The sequence below is a fragment of the Lynx canadensis genome, chromosome X (genome assembly GCF_007474595.2).
Source record: "Lynx canadensis isolate LIC74 chromosome X, mLynCan4.pri.v2, whole genome shotgun sequence".
NCBI lineage: Eukaryota > Metazoa > Chordata > Mammalia > Carnivora > Felidae > Lynx > Lynx canadensis.
In genome coordinates this window covers 56,678,013-56,688,729 of record NC_044321.2, presented here as the reverse complement: position 1 = coordinate 56,688,729, position 10,717 = coordinate 56,678,013, and positions in this window count along the sequence as shown.

Sequence of the window (10,717 nt, the reverse complement as noted above, 5' to 3'; positions counted from 1 at the left end):
AGGTCACGATCTCGCGGTCCGTGAGTTCGAGCCCCGCGTCAGGCTCTGGGCTGATGGCTCGGAGCCTGGAGCCTGTTTCCGATTCTGTGTCTCCCTCTCTCTCTGCCCCTCCCCCGTTCATGCTCTGTCTCTCTCTGTCCCAAAAATAAAAATAAACGTTGAAAAAAAAATTGTACAATTCAATGCAGTTTTTGTATATTACATTATTTTTTAAGTTACTTTGTTTTTATTTCATTTTATTTATTTTTATTTTTTTTAATGTTTATTCCTTTTTGAGAGAGAGAGGGAGAGAAGAGCGAGCAAGTGCAAGCAGGGGAGGGGCAGAGAGAGAGACACAGAATCCGAAGCAGGTGCCAGGCTCCTAGCTGTCAGCACAGAGCCCAACACGGGGCTCGAACCCATAAGCAGTGAGATCATGACCTGAGCCGAAGTCTGATGCTCAACCGACTGAGCCACACAGGCGCCCCTTAAGTTTCTTTATTTACTCTGAGAGAGAGAGCGAGAGAGCGCAGGAGAGGGGCAGAGAGAGAGAGAGAATCCCAAGCAGGCTCTATCTCACCAACTGTGAGATCATGACCTCAGTTGAAATCTGGAGTCAGACGCTTAATGACTAAGTCACCCAGGTGCCCCACATTATTCATTTTTTAAATTGTGGTAAATATGTATAACAAAATTTGCCCTTTTAACCATTTTCAAGTGTACAATTCAGTGCCATTAAGTATATTCACAATGTTGTGCAAAATCATCACCATTGATATGTCCAAAACGTTTTTTATCACCCCAAATAGTAACTCTGTATCCATTAAGCAATAACACCTTATTCCCTCCTGCCCCCAGCCTCTGGAAACCAAATGTCTGTCTCCATGAATTTGACTTTTCTAGCTACTGTTTATCTTTTGATGGACATTTTGGTTGTTTACAATTTTTGACTATTATAAATAATGCTGCTATGAATATTGCCTTACAAGAATATGGTTTTGTTGATTTTCTCTATTGTTTTGTTTTCTATTTCACTGATTTCCACTTTGATCTCCATTAATTATGTTACTATGAGTTTTATTTGCTCTTCTTTTTACTGAAGTGAAAGCTGAAGTCATTGTTTTGAGACATTTCTTCTGTTCTAATACAGGTTTTTAGTACATAAAAATTACCCCCTAAATACTGCATTAGCAAAATACCATAAATTATACAGTGTGGTTTTTCAAATATTTTTTGAGTTCAAAATACTTTCTATTTTCTCTTTTGATTTCTTCTTTGATCCATGGGATATCTAGAAGTGGATTGTTTCATTTTCAAATATTGAGGAATTCCCAGAGATCTTTTGGTTGTTGATGTGTAATTTAATTCCATTGTTTTTAGAGAACATATTTTGTATGTCTTGACCCTTTTGAATTCATTGAGTCTTTTTTGTGGCCTAGAACATGGTCTATTCTGGTAAATACTCCATGTGTACTTGAAAAGAATGTGTATTTTGATATTAATGGATGGAGTGTTCTAAAAATGTCAATTGGGTCAATGAGGTTGATAGTGTTGTTCACTTCTACTATATCTTTGCTGATTTTATGCTTACTTTTTCTATCAATTATTGAGAGAAAGCTGTTGAAATATCTGAATATTCTGACTAGAATTGTGGATTTGTCTATTTTTCCTTGCAGTTTATCTGTTTTTGATTCATGTATTTTGAAGCTCTTATATCAAGTGTACATGTATTTAGAAATGTTCTCTTCATTTATTGACCCCTTTACATTATGAGATTACCTTCTTTTTTTTAATGTTTATTTATTTTTGACAGAGACACAGAGCGTGAGTGGGGGAGGGGCAGAGAGAGAGAGAAAGACACAGAATCTGAAGAGGCTCCAGGCTCTGAGCTGTCAGCAGAGCCCGACGCGGGGCTCAAACTCACAAGCCGTGAGGGGCTCAAACTCATAAGCCGTGAGGGGCTCAAACTCATAAGCCGTGAGATCATGACCTGAGCTGAAGTCAGATGCTCAACCAACTGAGCCACCCCAGGCGCCCCTACCTTCTTTATTCCTGGTATCTTTGCTCTGAAATCTACTTTCTTCCATACTAATATAGCAACCCCCCCCCCCAGCTTTCTTTTGAGCAGTGTTATCATGGCACATCTCTTTTACATACTTTTAGTTTAACCTATTTGTGTCTCTGTATTTAAAGAGCATTCCTTATAGGCAGCATATGGTTGGGTCTTGCTTTTTTTATTTTTACCCAGCTTTACCATCTCTACTCTGTAACTGGGGTGTTTAGACCAATCTACATTAAAAGAAAAATTTTTTAAATGCTTATTCATGTTTTGAGAGAGAGAGAGAGAGAGAGAGAGAGAGACAATCATGAGTGGGGGAGGGGCATAGAGAAAGGGAGACACAGAATCTGAAGCAGGCTCCAGGCTCTGAGCCATCAGCACAGAGCCAGACGCAGGGCTCGAACTCATGAACCATGAGATCATGACCCAGCCAAAGTCAGATGCTTAACCAACTGAGCCACCCAGGCACCCTTAGGCCAATCTACATTTAATGTAATTGTTAATATGGTTAAGGGTTTTTTTTATGTTAATGTATTTAAGAGAGAGCATAGAGGAAGGGCAGAGAGAGAGAATCCCAAGCAGGCTCTGTGCTCAGTGTAGAGACCAATGCGGGGTTTGATCCCACGACCATGAGATCATGACCTGAGTCAAAATCGAGAGTCAGACACTTAACCCACTGAGCCATCCAAGCACCCCAATATGGCTAAGTTTGAGTCTGTCATCTTGCTTTTGTTTTCCCTTTGTCCCATCTCTTCTTTGTTCTTTTTCCTCTTTTTTCTACCTTCTTTTGGATTGATCAATATTATTTTAATTCCATTTTATCTCCTTATTGGTTTATTAGCTTTACATCTTTGTTTTATTATTCTAGTCGTTGCTTATAGGTTTATTATGTACAACCATAACTTAACAGTCTACCTTCAAGTGTTATTATACCACTTCATGAAGAGTTATAAACTTATGTTAATGTACTTCAATTTCTGTCTTCCTGGACTTTACATTATTGTTATGCATTTTACTTGTACCCCACAATACACTGTTATTATTTTTGTTTAAACAGTTAATTTTTAATAGACTTTTTTTTAAGTAAACTTAACCCCCAGCATGGGACATGAACTCATGACTCTGAGATCAAGAGTCACATGCTCTACAGACTGAGCCAGCCAGGCACCCCAGTAGACTTCACTTCTTACATCAGTTTTAGGTTCACAGCAAAACTGAGCAGAAAGTACAGAGAATTTCCATACACCCCCTGCTTCCAAAAGAGTCATAGCCTACCCCACTATCTCAACATCCCACACCACCAGAGTGGCATATTTGTTACAGTTGATGAACCTACATTCATACATTATTACTACCCAAAGTCCATAATTTAGAGTTCATTCTTGGTGTTGTATATTCTATGAGTTTTGACAAATGTACGATGACATATATCCACTATTATAACAGCATACAGAATGGTTTTCCTCTTCTAAAAATCCTCTGTGGTCTGCCTATTCATTCCCTTCTTTCCCCAATCCCTGGCAACCACTGATCTCTTTACTGTCTCCATAGTTTTGCCTTTTCCAGAATGTCATACAGTTGGAATCACAAAATATGTAGACTTTCCAGATTGGCTCTCTCACTTAGTAATGTGCTTTTGAGGTTCTTCCATGTCTTTTCATGGACTGATGGCTTGTCTGGATTTACCATGGTTTATTTATCTGTTCACCTTCTGAAGGACATCTTGGTTGCTTCCAGGATTCAGCAATTATGAAGAAAGCACTATAAACATCTAAGTACAGGTTTTTGTGTGGTCATAAGTTTTGCTCATTTGGGCAAATTGAGTGTGATTGCTGGCCCAAATGGGCAATTATCTTTTTTTTAATTTTTTAAATCTTTATTTATTTTTGAGAGAGAGAGAGAGACAGAGCACGAGCAGGGGAGAGGCAGAGAGAGAGGGAGACACAGAATCCGAAGCAGGCTCCAGGCTCCAAGCTGTCAACAGAGCCCAATACAGGGCTCGAACTCATGAACTGTGAGATCATGACCTGAGCCGAAGTTGGACGCTCAACCGACTGAGCCACCCAGGCACCCCGGGCAATTATCTTTTTAAAACATCTTTATTGAAATAAAAATTTACATACAATTAATTCACTCATTTTAAATGTACAATTAATGATTGTCAGTATATTTACAATGTTGTGCTATCATCACAATATGATTTTAGAACATGTTCATCACCCCAACAAGATCCCTCTTACCCAGTTGCAGTCACTCCCTGTTCCCAGTACTGGGCAACCACTAATCTACTTATTGTCTCTACAAAGGTGTCTTTCCTGAGTATTGCCCATAAATGGGATCACACAATATATCATCTTTTTGTATCTGATTTTTTTCACTTAGCATGTTTTTGAGTTTCACCCACATTGTAGCACGTATCAGTACTTCATTCCTTTTTATTGCCACCTTACATTTTTAATCAAATTTACAGAGATATAGTTTATATGCCATAAGCTCATTTTAAGTTTACAGCTTGATAACTTAAAAAAAATTTTTTTTAAGTTTTTATTTATTTAAGGGGCACCTGGGTGGCTTAGTCAGTTAAACGTCCAACTTCAGCTCAGGTAATAATCTCATGGTTCTTGAGTTCAAGGCCTGCATTGGGCTCTCTGCTGACAGTGCAGACCCTGCTTGGGATTCTCTTTCTCTGCCCCTCCCCTACTCTCACTTGCTTTCTCTCTCTCAAAATAAATAAATAAATAAATAAACTTAAAAAAAAGTTTTTATTGAGATGCCTGGGTGGCTCAGTTGGTTAAGCATCAGACTGTGGCTCAGGTCATGATCTCACAGTTCGTGGCTTCGAGCCCTGCGTCGGGCTCTGTGCTGACACCTCAGAGCCTGGAGCCTGCTTCAGATTCTGTGTCTGCCTCTCTCTCTGCCCCTCCCCCACTCATGCCATGTCTCTCTCCATCTGTCAAAAATGAATAAACGTTAAAATTTTTTTTTAAAAATACCAGCCAGATGTCACAAAAGATGGCAGAGCAGGATGCTCTAAGAATCCATCCATCCTCCTAAACAATTATTGAATTGGCAGGAACTGTCAATTGTAACAATTTGGAACTATGGAGTGTAGTTAAATACTTGCAGAGTCCAGGGGAGAGCTTGATAAAGAGGCTTATCAATTTTGGTAAATTTCTTCAAACATTGGCCTTTTACCCAGTAGTTTTCATCCCCCAGCACTAAGGCAGGTAGGTAAGGGAACAATTCCTAGTGCAGCCTCCTGAAGCTTAAGTGGGCAATAAAGACATTGTCCTTCAACTATCAGGATCATGTGGTTTGATTGCTGATTGATGTTTTTGATGGCTGAGAGACTGGCACAGAGGTTGACCACTGTTTCAAACCACGTGGACTGAAGCAGATTACAGGGGGTTTAAAGAAATAGTACTTGAGGGGTGCCTGGGTGGCTCAGTCGGCTAGACGCCTGACTTCAGCTCGGGTCATGATCTTGCGGTCTGTGAGTTCGAGCCCCGTGTCGGGCTCTGTGCTGACCGCTCGGAGCCTGGAGCCTGTTTCAGATTCTGTGTCTCCCTCTCTCTCTGTCCCTCCCCTGTTCATGCTCTGTCTCTCTCTGTCTCAAAAATAAATAAAGTTAAAAAAAATAAAAAAAAAAAAAGAAAACAGAAACAGTACTTGGGTTTTTTGGTCTTTTGCTTCTTTCCCCACTCTGGGGACAGAGACATTTAAGGAAATCTTTGTCAGGTAACTGGCTGACCACAGAGATAACTGAAAAGAAACTTCAGTGACCATGTACAACAAATAATACACACTTTACTATTCAAAATGTCCAGTTCTCAAAAAAATTTACAAAATATACAAATAAATATGAAAGTATGGCCAAGTCACAGGGAAAAGAGGATTTGAAAGAGGAAGCCCAGACAGTGGAATTACTAGTCAAAGGTTTTATTTTATTTTATTTTATTTAAAAAAATTTTTTTTTTCAACGTTTATTTATTTTTGGGACAGAGAGAGACAGAGCATGAACGGGGGAGGGGCAGAGAGAGAGGGAGACACAGAATTGGAAACAGGCTCCAGGCTCTGAGCCATCAGCCCAGAGCCTGACGCGGGGCTCAAACTCCCGGACCGAGAGATCGTGACCTGGCTAAAGTCGGACGCTCAACCGACTGCGCCACCCAGGCGCCCATTAGTCAAAGATTTTAAATCAACTGTCTTAAATATGTTCAATAAGCTCAAAGAAACCATGGATAAGAATTAAGTGAAATCAGGTAAACAATGTATGTAAAAAATGAGGGTATCAATAAAAGAGAAATTACAAAAAAAAATCAAACTGAAATTCTGGAACTGAAAAGTACAATAACTGAAATGAAAAAACTCACTAGGGGTCAACAGAAGATGTGAGAAGGCAAAAGAGATCAACAGACTTTAAGATGAGACCACTGGGGTGGAGGATGAGACCACTGGAGGGAGGGGAGATGAGATCATGATTTCTTTGAAATCATTCATTCCAAGGAAAAAGAAAAAAAAAAGGATGATGAAAAATGAACAGAGCCTCAGTTGGTTAAGCATCTGTCTCTTGATTTTGGCTCAAGTCATGATCTCATGGTTCATGAGACCAAGCCCCACGTCAAAGCCCCACATTGGGCTCTGCACTGACAGTGCAGAGCCTGCTTGGGATTCTCTCCCTCCCTCTCTGCCCCTCCCTGACACTCACGTGTACTCTTCTCTCCCTCTCTCTCTCTTGCCTTCTCTCTCAAATAAATAAAACATTTTAAAAAAATTAATAGAGCCTGAGGGACCTGTAAGACATCATCAAATGTACCATGGTACACATACTCCACATAGAAGTCCTGGAAGGAAAAAAGAGAGAGAAAGCAGAAAAAATTTTTAAAAAAATAATAGCCAATAATGTCCCAAATTTGAGTAAATACGTGAATATATATGCCCAAGAAGCTCAATGAAATCCACATAGGACAAATTCAAAGTTCTATATCAAGATATATTATTAAGTTGTTGAAACCCAAAGACAGAATTTTTAAAGCAACAAGGGAGGGGCACCTGGCTGGCTGTCCGTTAATCATCCGACTCTTGATATTGGCTCTGGTCATGATCTTGCGGTAATGAGATCAAGCCCTGCATTGGGCTCCATGCTAAGCATGCTGAGCATGGAGCCTGTTTGGGATTCTCTCTCTCCCTCTCTCTCTGCCCCTCCCCTGCTCACACCCTTTTTCTTAAAATGAGTAAATAAACTTAAAAAAAAAATAAAAAGAAAGGAAAAAGTAAAATTATCCCTGTTCACAGATGGAATGAGCTTATATGTAGAGAACTCTACACACACACACACACATACACAACTGTTACAGCTAATAAACAAATTCAGCAAAGTTGTAGTCTACAAAATCAATACACAAAAATCAGCTGCAATTACATACACTATCAATGAAAACCACAAAGCACTGCTGAACTAAATTAAGACATAAAAGAATAGAAAGACATCCTGAGTTCATGGATTGAAAGACTTGGTATTGTTATAAAAATATTCCCCAATGTGACCTACAAATTCAATATAAATGTAATCCAAATTAAAATCCCAATGTATTTTTTTCTTGAAGAAATAGAAAAATCCATCCTAAAATTCATGTGGAATCTGAAGGGACCCTGAATAACCAAAACCATCTTGAAAAAGAACAAAGTTAGGGGCGCCTTGGTGGCTCAGTCGGTTTAAGCATCCAATTCTCGCTTTTGACTCAGGTCATGATCCCATGATCCGTGGGATTGAGCCCCACGTCGGGCTCTGTGCTGACAACACAGAGCCTGCTTGGGGTTCTCTCTCTCACTCTCTATCTGCACCTTCCCTGCTTGCATGCGCTCTCTCTCTTGAAATAAATAAATAAACTTAAAAAAGAAAAAGAAAAAGAACAAAATTACAGGACTGACGCTTCCAGATTTCAAAACTACAAGCTGCTACAAAGCTACAGTAATCAAAACAGTGTGGTACTGGCATAAGGATAAACACATAGACCAATGGAATACAGAGCCCAGAAAAAAATCCTCAAATATATAGTCTACTGATTTTCAATAAGATGGCAGAAAATTCAATGGGAGGGTAGCCTGGGTGGCTCAGTCAGTTAAGCTTCCGACTTTGGTTCAGGTCATGATCTCACAGTCCATGAGTTCAAGCCCTGCATTGGGCTCTGTGCTGGCAGCTCAGAGCCTGGAACCTGCTTCTGATTCTGTGTCTCCTTCTCCCTCTGCCCCTCCCCCACCTGTCCTCTGTCTGTCTCAAAAATAAACAAACATTAAAAAACAAAAAAGAAGATTCAATGGGAAATTGACAGTCTTTTCAACAAAAGCACAGACAACAAAAGAAAAAATAGATAAATTGGAATTTATATAAAAATTAAAATAGGGGCGCCTGGGTGGCTCGGTCGGTTAAGCGTCCGACTTCGGCTCAGGTCATGATCTCATGGTCCGTGAGTTCGAGCCCCGCGTCAGGCTCTGTGCTGACAGCTCGGAGCCTGGAGCCTGTTTCAGATTCTGTGTCTCCCTCTCTCTCTGCTCCTCCCCTGTTCTTGCTCTGTCTCTCTCTGTCTCAAAAATAAATAAACATTAAAAAAATTAAAAAAAAAAAGTTAAAGTATTGTGTGTATCAAAAGATATCAAGAAAGTGAAAAGATGGGGTGCCTGGCTGGCTCAGTCAGTAGAGCATGCAACTCTCGATCTCAGGGTTGTGAGTTTAAGCCCCACACTGGGTGTTGAGCTTACTTAAAAAAAAAAGTGAAGGGATTACTGGATGGTTCAGTCAGTTGAGCATCCGACTTTGGCTCAGGTCATGATCTCTTGGTTCATAGGTTCAAGCCCAGTGTCAGGCTCTATGCCCCAAGTCTGCTTCAGATTCTGTGTCTCCTTCTCTCTGTCCCCCCTCTGCTTGTGCTCTGTCTCTTTCTGTCTCTCAAAAATAATAAACATTAATAAAAATTAAAAAAATAAAGTTAAAAGACAACATATAGAATGGGAGAAAATATTTGCAAATCATTTATCTGATAAGAGATTAACATCTAGAAAATAGAACTCCTACAAGTCAACAACAAGAAAACAAACAACCCAGTTCAAGAATGGGCAAATGACTTGAATAGATAGGTCTTCAAAGAAGACATAACCAAACAGCCAATAATCACATGAAAAGATGCTTAATTCAGTAGTCATTAAGGAAATGAAAAACAAAATCACAGTGAGATAAAACTTCAAACTCATTAGGATGGCTATGACTTAGAAAATGGATGGGGCGCCTGGGTGGCGCAGTCGGTTAAGCGTCCGACTTCAGCCAGGTCACGATCTCGCGGTCTGTGAGTTCGAGCCCCGCGTCGGGCTCTGGGCTGATGGCTCAGAGCCTGGAGCCTGTTTCCGATTCTGTGTCTCCCTCTCTCTCTGCCCCTCGCCCATTCATGCTCTGTCTCTCTCTGTCCCAAAAATAAATAAACGTTGAAAAAAAAAATTTTTTAAAAAAAAAGAAAATGGAAAATAACAAGTGTTGGTGAGAATGTGAAGCAATTGGAACCCTAGTCAATTAATTTATGTCAAAGGAGGCAAGAATACACAATGGTGAAAAGACAGTTTCTTCAGTAAATGGTGCTCAGAAAATTGGGCAGCCATAGCCAAAGAATGAAACTGGACCACCATCTTACACATTACACAAAAATTAATTCAAAATGGATTAAAGATTTGAAGGTAAGACCTGAAACCATGAAACTCCTAGAGAAAACACAGGTAATAACCTCCCTGATATCAGTACTGGTATTGATTTTTTGAATCTGACACCCAAAACCAAGGCAACAAAAACGAAAATCAAAAAGTGGGACTACATCAAACTAAAAAGCTTTCACACAGCAAAGGAAATCATTACCAAAAAGAAAAGGCAATCTACTGAATAGGAGAAAATAACTGCAAATCATATATCTGATAAGGGGCTAATATTCAAAATATACAAAGAACTCATACAACTCAGTAGCAAAAAAAGAAAAAAAAGAATCTGATTTAAAAATGGGCAGGGGTGCCTGGATGGCTCAGTTGGTTAAGCAATCGACTTCAGCTTGGGTCATGGTCTCACAGTTCATGGGTTCAAGCCCTGCATCAGGTTCTGTGCTGACAGCTCTGAGCCTGGAGCCTGCTTTGGATTCTGTGTCTCTGCCCCTCCCCTGCTCACACTCTGTCTCTGTCTCTCAAAAATGAGTAAACATTAAAAAAAATTTAATGGGCAGAAAATCTGAATTAGACATTTTTCCAAAGAAGACATATAGATGGCCAAATTGTACATGAAAAGTTGCTCAGTATCATTAATCATCAGGGAAATGTAAATCAAAACCACAATATCACCTCACACTTGTTAAGATGGCTGCTATCAAAAAGACAAGAAATAAAAAGTGTTGTGAGGATGTGGAGAAAAGGGAACCCTTGTACACTGTTTGTGGGAATGTTAATTAGTGCAACCATTACGGAAAACAGCCAGGAGTTTCCTTAAAAAGTTAAAAACAGAACTACCATATGATCGAGCAATTCCTTTTCTGGGTATTTAATTTTCTTTTTCTTTTTGTAAGTAAACTCTACTCCCAACGTGGTGCTTGAACTCATGACCTCGAGTTCAAGAGTCACATGAGTTCTACTAAGTAAGCCAGCCAGGCACGCCTC